Raw genomic sequence first — 11282 nt, 5'->3', positions numbered from 1 at the left:
GTTGGAATTGATTGTTGAAATATATTTTTTTACATCTATTATTATTAAGCTTTGTACTTAAACGTAGTTTTCTTTCGGCTCTTGCATTTCTCAAAGTTTGAGGCCGATATTTTATGTATAAAAAAAGTTCGAACGCTCAAAAAATGTTGAGGTTCAGAAAAAAGATGAAATAATTTTCAGTGAAGTTCCTACCAAAATGCAGTACCTAAACGTACTTTATTGTACTCTAATAAATCTTCCAAAGTTTCAGCTCGATATTTTATTCACAAAAAAAGTTCTTAGGTTCAAAAAAATATTCAGTGAACCGAAAAAGTGAGGTTGGTAATATAGGTATTTAGCTGTGTCACATGCCCTTAAGATCATTCATTTCTTTCGGGCTTGCTTTGCAGACGCAACAAACAGCGAAAGATGATGTATTGGTAATCACTTTGCGCACTTTTCCATCGATAATTGTACAGATTAAGTTATAATTGATCACAAAAGTTACTCCACTGACTTCAACTACAGTTGAAACAAGACTCTTTATCTGTTTATTAATATTTTTAAATACAGTACAAGTTCGATAACTTTCCAACTTCGAGGCTGTAGGGGCGAAGAATTCCAGGAATTTCGGACTTATAGGATGCCCCCTCTATTAGCACAATATTAGGTGCGCGCATGCGCACACGTAGTGGGAAGACCACAATTAGTATGCGTGCTGTTAGTGTTATGACGTTTTAAGGGGAGTGTACATCTATCGGATGGCAAGTTATCGGACTTGTACTGTACAGCCAAAGTTTTCTCTGGAGTTTCTTTTGCGAATTAAAATCCCATTAGCCTGATAGTATCCTGTAAGCGAAGAGCAACCCAGGAAAGCAAAAAAGGGCTTGCATCAGAGTTTTTCCGTCAGCGATTTTTTTCTTATATGTGGAGTAACCAGAAGTTCTGTATGATCCAACAGAGATGACAGTATGATCCAACAGAGCCTGTAGAGTTACATAGGGACTTTTTCATTTACCGTAATTTCAGTCTTCTTTGGGTAGCAGTTTTCTTAGGCAATTAACCAACGTTCGTTTTGTTTCAAAAACTTTTCATTCGTGTACAAGGCTGACCTCCATCTTCTTTTGAAATTCAGTATGAACCATCAAGTTAACTTTAAGTTTAAGGATTCAAGGTCTTTTGTACTCAAATTGCACTTACTTTTGACAAAATCGAATAATAAGATTTTTCGATCCACATCCTTATTCTTAATTAGTAACTTGCACAATTCTTCGTTTTTAAAAGACATGTTCGACATTGCACAAGGAAAACCAACCTGAACAATACGCATACGTATCAGCTTTTCAGAGTGTTTTGTTTCATGATGATTTTTTGTTTTTCCTCGACAAGCTTCGCTCGGGCAGCAAAGTTCACAGTGTTTGGCCTTGGAGAGTGTTTTGTTTCACGATGCTTTTTTTATTTTGGTCGCATTGCTTCCCTCGGGCATGGGCAGCAAACTGCACTCTCGTTAAATCGTTTGTTAATCGGATAAGAAACTAAAACATTTTTATTATTACTTATAACAATTGAAATAAATATTTAAACATAATTTGTATTGATTGCTAATAATTAGCAACATCCTTCAGCAATTCACAGTGAGTTTTTATCAAAAAATCAGTTTTTTTCTTCACAGAAATTGCTAATATAGTGATGTTATTAATGTATTTTTGGCATAAAAATTATAGTAAACAATTAAATGGTAACATTCATAACAATTTATTATCACGGAATCTTTATCAGTACTGTATGATTAGGCAAACAAATTTCGAATAAAAAAATGTATATTTGGAGAATATGTTCATATAACTTGTTAATAGCAATTACAGTAAACAATTAAAAGGTAACATTCATAAGAATTTTGTATCCCTCAGAGTTTAACAGCAGTGCATTGCAAACAAAAAAACTAGAATAAAAAATTCATATTTTGCGAATTTTCTCATGTAATTTGTTAATAACAATTACGGTAAACAAATAAAACTAACATTTGTAATAATTTTGTGTTCCTAAGACTTTAAGAGTATTGTATGATTATGAAAAAAAATTCGAAAGAAAAATTCAAATTTGGACAATTTGTTTATATCTTTCTCAGTAACAATAACAGTTAATAATTAAAAGGTGTAATTTATGTGACTGTAATATCCATTTGTGCATCATGGTATCGTTTAATTGAAAATAGTTTTTTTTTTCGGAAAATGTACTTTTTGACGATATGCTTATGTATCTTATTTATAACAATTATGAACATTTATTTTCACTATTTTTGTATTATATAGTTCTCTGTGTTAAATTTTTTTGTTTTCAATAACAAAAAAATTTCTGCATTGATAAGAAAGGACAAATTACATATTTGTTTATAGATTTGTTCAAAACAAATGTTTTGTTTATCAAACAAATTATTTAAATTTGGTTAATATTTATGCATGCATTTTTGACAATTTAGAGCAGAGTTTCGTTCTTTGCACTTCAATAACAAATAATAACTTGAAATCTCCTTTTTTGCACCATATTTATTAACACAGCAATTTGTTTAAACAAAAAATGGAGAATCATTTTCCTTACTTTCGTCGGAAATTAATTGCTCAGTATTTAAAAAAAACTTAAAATCGGGTGAAAAGTACGACCTCTGGACGAATTTGAAAAAAAATTTGATTTTGCTAAATTTGAATAAGCTGTGATACTTAGAAAATTGTATCGATTTTATCAGTGTTAGATTCCCTCGGTTTTTTCTACAATAATAAAGATTTTGTTTCTGAAATCTGGGAAATGGTAGCAAACATGCTCAAGGACGTCCTCGGACTCTTTTTTTGTGGGTTATTTGAAAAAAATGTATTTCGATACACCGCATACAATGTGCGCACCAAATGCCGGTACGATGTGTGCACCACGATAATTACGGAATACATTTCATTTGGTGCGAGCACTGTCCTTTAATAGGTGTGAGCGCATATCAGCCGCACGCTATGTGTTCACCAAATGCGGGTACGATGCGTGAACCATGATCTTTACGGAATGCGCTACATTTGGTAAAAACCCTGTGCTTTGACAGTACTTTTACTTCCATTTCGTGCTTCAAGTAACTCTATCTTTAAATTATCTATAAGAAAAATGGAAACTTTTTATAATAATTTATGACGTTTGACTTAGATTTAATAAAATAATTTAAACAACACATTTTCATATGAGATTTTTCCGGGGAATCTAAATTTTGAAGTATAAATTAGCAATTACTTTCGATGACACCTTAATTCTTTTTTTTCGATATTTTTCACGAAATATTATAAAAAGTTATCAGTTTTAAAGCGGCTTGATCATATAATTTTTTTAATATATATTTTTTATATTTTAAATAGTTCTCTTTGAGAAAAAATGGTTAAATAGTTAGATTATATGTAATTTTGAAAATGACTTTTTTCAAAAAATAATGAATATATAAATCCACTGCAGAGGACCACCATCGTGTGCTGTAACTTTTTCTTCAATTAATAAAAAGTTGAATTCAATTCTTTTGGACCCTAAAGCCAAAGCTATTTAATCAATATTTAGTTTACAATTAAAAAAAAATTATATAAAAATTGTACTTTTCCCATTTTATCAATCAAGTATTGATAGTTAGTTTGGTGAAAAAAATTTCTAAAATGTATGAGGGTTAGGGAATATTATTTGAAAAATTGATTGACTTTTAATGCTTGCTAATGATTCTAGGCATTAATAAACTTTAAAAGTAATGGATCTTTTTTGTTTTGTGCTTTATAAGTTTACATAGCCCCTATTCATATTGGATTTTTCAAATTTATTATGATAAGGATAAAAAATGATTTTTTAATAATTTTGTTTAATTTTCAATTATCTTGGACAACTTTTTCTGTGTCAAACTAAATTTTAGTAGTACTTGATTAAAAATAGAAAAGGAACATTGTTTGTTCAAAAATTCTTAAAATTGAACGCTAATTTATTTAACATATTTAATTTTTATTTCCATTTATAACTTTTAGAAATATAATAATTAATATAATACTGTGATAAATTTATATTGAATTAAAGATAAAACATCGAAATTGTAAATTTGTATTTCGCGCCAGGTATTCTATGTTTGAAATGTTAATTTGATCAATATCGATTATTTTTCAATAGTGATTGATTTTCATTTATAGTAGGCTAGGAAAGTTCAAGTAAGTAAATAATTATAGTTTATAACTATTAGTGACCTCATTAATTGGGGGAAAAAACAAGTTTGTTCGTAAAATTCACAATTTACTTTTTATAAATATTGTTGTTTTTTATGTAGAGTGATCCTTTTGGACATATTTACGGTGGTCATAACTTTTAAGGTTAAGAAAGGGGCACATGTTAAATTAAAAAAATGTTTCTTAATATTTATAATTAGTTTTTTATTATTTACTGTAGTTCAATTATTCACTTTCAAACATAGTCGTTAAACTGCACGAAAATCATTTGCACGTGCGCACGCAACGTGCGTGCAATATGCGGCCCCAAATGCGTTGCACAATGCAGTCACCTAATGACGATAGATCCTCATCAGATGCGCGCATTTTGCGTGCAATATGATTGTATATTACTATCTGGGTGTGCATTTTGAGGTTATGTGTGTTACAAATCCCATCGTATAATTATTGTTGAGTGCTATCGACAGCATTGTTACGACAGAGACCTACATTATCGGAATGACAGACAGCAAAAAACATAGATTTTGTATCAAAGTAGTGGTTGAAATTTCGTTGATTTTTTAGTCAAGAGAGCAAAAAAATTGTCAACTGGAGTGTTAAACTTTTAAGCCAACAAGACAAATTTTGTAAAAAACAGTTACATTTTCAACAAAAAAGTTATATTTAAACCACAGGTTAATTTTGTACAAAAAGTGATTAATTTTTAGCCTAACAATAATCATTATAAACAAAAAAGTTAATTTTCGATCAAACAATTGCATGTTTAAACAAAAAAGAAGAATTTTTTGTCACAATAGTTAAATTAAATTAAACTTGAAAGCAGTTGGATTCATTCTAAACAAATAACATTTTTGTACAAAAAAGATCAATTATTCACTAAAAAAGAAAAACGAAAATTGCACTGTTAACCAACAATCAACAAGCAGGTGAATTTTCAACAAAACAAGTAAAGTTTCAAACAAAGAACACAATTTTTAACCAAAAAATACTAGGCTATGATGGAAGAAGAGGTATGGAAGGTAGTAAATAGAGGAAAAAAAAGAAGAAAAAGAGTAAACCAAGATATTGAGATGGTAGAATGGAAGAAATAGTTTTCCGATTTGCTAAGAGGAGTAGAGAGAAAAGTTAGAAAGGGAGAAAAATATGGTAGAGAAAAATATGAGGAAGAGGATATAACAAACGAAGAAACAGTTGAGGTTTTAGGAATAATGGAGGGTGGAAAGGCACCTGATATGGATGAGATTCCAAATGAAGTATGGAAATATCGAAGGCAGGAACTAGAGAAATGGGCATGGATAATGTGTAATAGAGCATGGAGAGGAAAGGGGTGGTAATTGACAACATATATATTCTAAACTATCTAGTAAATAAGATGATTAAAAGGGAAAACGAGTCAGTGAGAGCAATGTTCGTGGACTTAAAGGCGGCGTTCGAGTCATTAGACCGAAGCGAAATAGAAAAAGTTATGGTGAAAAAGGGGATAAGAGAGGTATTGATAAAGAGAGTATCGGAAATTTTTATAGAGACAAAAGCAGGCTAAAGGTAGGAAAGCAAGTAGGAGATAGTTTCTGGTTAATGAGGGGAGTGAGGCAAGCGTGTCATCTGGGCCCACTTTTATTTAATATATTAATATCAGACTTGGAAGAAGAAATGAGGAGAAAAGGTTCGGGAACTGTTGGGATAGGGAAGGAAAACATACATACACTGGCATACGCTGACGACATAGTGCTGATGGGAGACGATGGAGAAGGGATGCTGGGCTTAGTTACAGGATGAGAGAAATACTTAGATGGGAAAACTGAATTTAAATGTAGAAAAAGACAAAGATAATGAGGTTAAGAAAGGAGGGGGAAGGAAGAAAGAATGGACGGCAAGATGAAAGGGAATAAAGTTAGAAGAAGTAAAAGAGTTTAAATATTTGGGATATATCTTGCAAACGAATGGAGATCATAGAGCTCATATAAGAGAAAGGATAAAAAACAGCAGGTGTAATGAAACAGATATGGGGAATATGAAAAAGAATGTTTAAAAAATTAGAGAAGAAGAATGTGGTTATTTGATACGCTGGTATGGCCGGTATTAGGTTATAAAGCAGATATATGGGGATGGAAAGAAAGGAAAAATATCGAGAGTTTATGAGAAAGGAATATGAGGTGGACAGTAGGGGCAGAGTGGTGGACGCCAGGATATATGGTGAGAGAAGAAGTGCAAAGGGATAAGTTAAGTATTAGAGCCGGAAAGAGGGCATGGGAATTTAAAATGAAGCTGAGGGAAAGAAAAGAAGGGGAGTTAGCGAGAAAGTATATGATGGAGATAGAAGAAAGGGGAGGGAAAGCGATCGAATTAACGAGATAGGAAGAAGAAAGGAGGGAGTTCTTTAAATCAAGAGAAATAGAAGACGGGACTGGAATAAACTATGAAGAATTGAAAAAAGGAGGGGGAAAGACAATTAATAGAAAGATGCGGGTTGATTGAGGAAGCAAAATACAATAAATGGTATAAGATGATAAAAAAGAAAGAAGTATCAAAGTATTTAGAAAAGGGTTGTGGAGATAGAAGGTGGACCAGAATAGCAAGATTTAGATTGGGTAAGAGGTAAGGGAGGGGATGTATTGGAAAAAAGGAGAGAACGGAAAGTATAGAATGTGTGAATGGGAGGATGGAACATGGAAGCATGTATGGGAAGGGATGTAGGAGAGGAATGGAAGATGAAGAAAGCTCGAAAGAGAATGTGGTTAAGATTCTAGGGGAGAATGGATTAGGAGAAGAATGGATAAAGGAGTTGGAGGGTGTTAGAGGAACGGATGAGACAGAATGAAAGAGTGCATGCGAGAAAAGGCAAATGGAGATATAAAAAAGTTAAAGAAAAAGGAAACGGAAGTCGCTTCGATAAGAAGCGTAAAGATTATAATAATGGTAATGTAATAGTTAAGTAGACTAAGATGCGTTTGCGTTCTCATGCTCTCTCTCTCTCTCTCGCTTGCACTCAATCCTTTTTTTTTATTTAATTTTGTTTTTGAAATTTTAATTTTAATTAATTTTTGATCGATTCCTCAAAAAATATAATTAAAAATAAAAATCACAGATATTAAATAAAGGACACAAGATCCAACATAAATTAATAGGCGAAAAATGTTCAAAGAAAAAGTATCTACAAATTTGTTAATTATCTTTTTTTGCATAAGACAAATATGTTTTCTTTTAATCGTAAAAAATAATATTAAAAAGAAAACATTAAACTGTTTGAAAAACGACACAAGAGAAGAAAAATAAGTGAATAGACATAAGTTGTTTACCCAAAAAAAAATACGAATTTCTTTCTTATCATTTTTTAATGGGATGTGTAGTTTTTGTTTCAATTGTGGAAAGTAATATTAAAAATCAACAAATTCAATTTTTGTAAAAAACGACGTCAGGTATGAAAAAGGTTAAGGAACAAAAATTGTATACCAAAAAAGATCTATAAATTTTTGATCAATCCTTTTTTTATGGAACACGCAGTATTTGTTTTAATTGTCAAAAAAATAATTATATATTAATTAAAAAATAAATTGTTTTTTGTTGTTCAAAAAATGGAACAAGGTATTTAAAAATTGTCTTACAATCACTTTAGGCTAGGATGCGCATTTCAGGCTTTAATCGGAAAAATAACATGGAAAATAAACAAATTAAGTTTATGAGAAAAGGACATAAAATGCAATAAAGTCTTTAATAATATATATGTTTTTAATTAAAATGCGAATTTTTTTAAATATATAAATAAGACAATGAAAATACGTATGTTTTAATCCTAGGTCGAGATGGTTAAAAATAATGTTGAGAAGTTCGAATTTTTGATAAAATCGATTGCGAAGCACGAGATACGTTATGAGAATGTGCTTGATGAAACCGAAGGAGTTTTAACGAAAGAGAATTCACAATCAGTAAGTTACAGTAGTCGATGTTTTGACCCTTAATTTTCAAATGTCGAAAAAACTAATAAAGTCGTATATTCGCATTTTTATTAATTTTTTTTTCAAAGAAGTTAAAAAAAGTCGCACGATCCTATCCCTGTACATTTAAAAAAATCCAGTCCAATCCACCTTCACCTGCAAAATGTTACTGTAACCTACTGATATAAAAAATTATGACATCAGTTCAAGACCTACTTCAAAACTTAACTAGGGAACGCACCTTTTCAAATATTACGTGTTTGCGTTGGTCATTGAACTTCCCACACACACGTGTACCTACACTTTTTTAAATTGAAGGCACAACCTTTAAAACTGTAATTTTCCCTTCGTGTTAGGTTAGAATATTTTTACCATTTTGAGAATTTTTCTTTATTCACCATTAATTATTTTTGGAATTTATTGTAAAAAGTTTATATATAAATAAAATTTGTTTCAGATAAATGAAGAATTTTCCTTTTTACATATTTTTGTTGTTTTCTAGTTTAAATAATAAATTGAATTTTTGACAACATTTTTTAATATTAACACAAAAACTATATATATTCTAACAATATGATCCTCAATCAAAATTTTAGAATTTAAGAATTCTAAATGAGATTAAAATAAAACTTAAAATACTATTTAAATTTTTAAAAAATCAAGCAGGCGGGAACAGCAACGAACAGCAGAAGTTTCGTTGCTCTTCTTGTCTGCCCTAATTTTTTTGCCTCGATAAGGGTACTATGAGTGCCGAAACGTTGGTGAATATTTTTGACAAATGTCTTTTTATTGTGATTTGATCATTATAAAAATAAAAAATTTGAATGAAATGAAAAAGAGAAGGAAGGGGATTTGGTCGGTTGCCTTCTTAGGGTGGTTGTCTGAACTTTGTCGTTATATTTTTGCTTTTATTTTCAGGAATTATGCAGATTAAATTTTTCGATTCTTTTGAGATGAAGAATTCCGCCCTTTACTTTTCTTTAGCGGTGAGTTTTGCCGGAAAAGAGAAATTAATTATTTTTAATAACATTTTTCACAATTAAAACAAAAGCAGTGCTTCTTATTGAAAAATTGTTTCTAAAAAATTTGAAGACCTTCTTTAGATAGACAATTCCTTTTATTAATATTTTATCCTATTTTTTTAGATTATCTGGAAAGTGAATTTTTTATTTTTAATAACATTTTTCACGATTAAAACAAAAAATATAAGTCTAACCAAAAAAATTTTTTCAAAAAAATTGATCCATATTAAATTTTAATGAAATTTTTTTTCTTAACCAAATGGTTGAATTTTCATACTGAGAATAATAATTTTCAATAAAAAAGTTTATTTTCATCCAAATAGTTGATTTTTTAACCGTTTTCAAGCAAAACAGATGAATTTTCCAAGAAAAAAGTTAATTTTCTACAAAACAGATGAATTTTAAACTAAGATTACGAATCTTTAGCCAAACAAATAAATGTTAAACAATGTATTCCAACCTTTAATTTAAAAAAATAAATTTTTACCCAGAGAAAACAAATGTAAAAGAATTTTCGTTATGTTTCAACCAAATAGTTGAATTTTCTATCATTTTCAAACGAAAAAAACAACATTTCAAGATAAGAGTTTAATCTAAAAAAAAGGCAAATTTGAAATCAGGAAAGAACAAAATTTTCCACTGAATTGCAGTATTTCTAAGTTAAAAGTATTATTTTTCCACAAAAAAGTTGTATTTTCAAACCCTGAAACTATAAACTTTCAACCAAATTAATGAATTCACAACCCAAAATATAATAGTTGATAGATATGTATATAAAATAATAATAATCATAAATATTTAAAAATTTTAATATTTATATGAATAAATATTAATTAAAAATAATCACAGAAACAATCAATCAAAAGATCCATTTTCTACTCCTAAGTGACCATTAAATTGACAGGTCGGCGTAATCCTCACGTGTCTTGCACACCAAACACAGTTTTTATTACACTTTCCCAATCGACGAATCTGGAACCAAATGATTGAATTTTCAAAGGAAAAAGACTAAACTTCAACCAGGAACAGTTGCATTTTCAAACATAATCTTACATTTTAATTTGAAAAGGTGATTTTCTATCCAAAAATACAAGTGTTTAATAAATCAGTTGATATTTTGATAAAAAAAGATTATATTTTAAGAAAGAAGTTGAATTTAGATTAATTGTAAAATAAAAATATAATTATTTTTCAAAGAAAAATAATTAGCTTTCAATAAAAAAGGATCAATTTTTAAGCAAAGAAGATGATTTTTAAACAAACCAGTTAAATTTTCAACCAAATAGTAGAATTTTTAACCAAGAAATGAATTTTTAGCCAAAAGGTGATATATTTGAGCAAATAGTTGAATATTCCATCCAAAAAGACGATTTTTAAAGTAAAAGAGAATTTTCGATCCAAAAAGTATCAATATTCGACAAAAAATATGACTTTTTAACAAAATAGGTGAAAAAGAAATATAATACTTTTTTTTATTTTTGATAAAAAGAAGTAACTTTCAATCGAAATAGATTTTTTGAACCAAGAGGTTAGTTTTGAACAAAAAAAAGGTTACTTTTTAAGAACGTAGTTCAATTTTCAATAAAACAAATAAACTTTCAAACAATTTGCAGAATTTTAAACTAAACACCAACAATATAATAGTAGACTTCTTAATATAAATTATTAACTTCAAATATAAAAGGTGAATTTTCAACAACTAAAAAAAAAAAGATTTTTCTATCAAAAGATACATTTTCAACAAAAAAAGATGAATTTTCTAAGAAAGTATAAATTTTCGTCCAGAAGCTATGACTTTTTCCAAAAAATCGTTGAATTTTCACAAAAAGTATGGTTTTTAAGTAAAAGAGAATATTTATTAAACAAAAATACAATAATAGACTGTTCAAATAAAAAAAATTAATTTTGAATTGAAAAAGATGAATGTTCAACCAAAAAATATAAATTTTCAATAAAAAAAAAAGAATTTTCTGCCAAACAATAAAATTTTTCGATCGCAAACGATTACTTTTTAACAAAAGACTTTAATTTTCAATAAAATAGTTAAATCTTTAACTAAATAGTAGAATTTGTAACCAAAAAGTAGAATTTTAAACCAAAAAAAAATTCATTAAAAATTCCACTCC

The sequence above is a fragment of the Belonocnema kinseyi genome, chromosome 8 (genome assembly GCF_010883055.1).
Source record: "Belonocnema kinseyi isolate 2016_QV_RU_SX_M_011 chromosome 8, B_treatae_v1, whole genome shotgun sequence".
NCBI classification, from domain to species: Eukaryota; Metazoa; Arthropoda; class Insecta; order Hymenoptera; family Cynipidae; genus Belonocnema; species Belonocnema kinseyi.
This window is presented reverse-complemented; position numbering follows the sequence as displayed.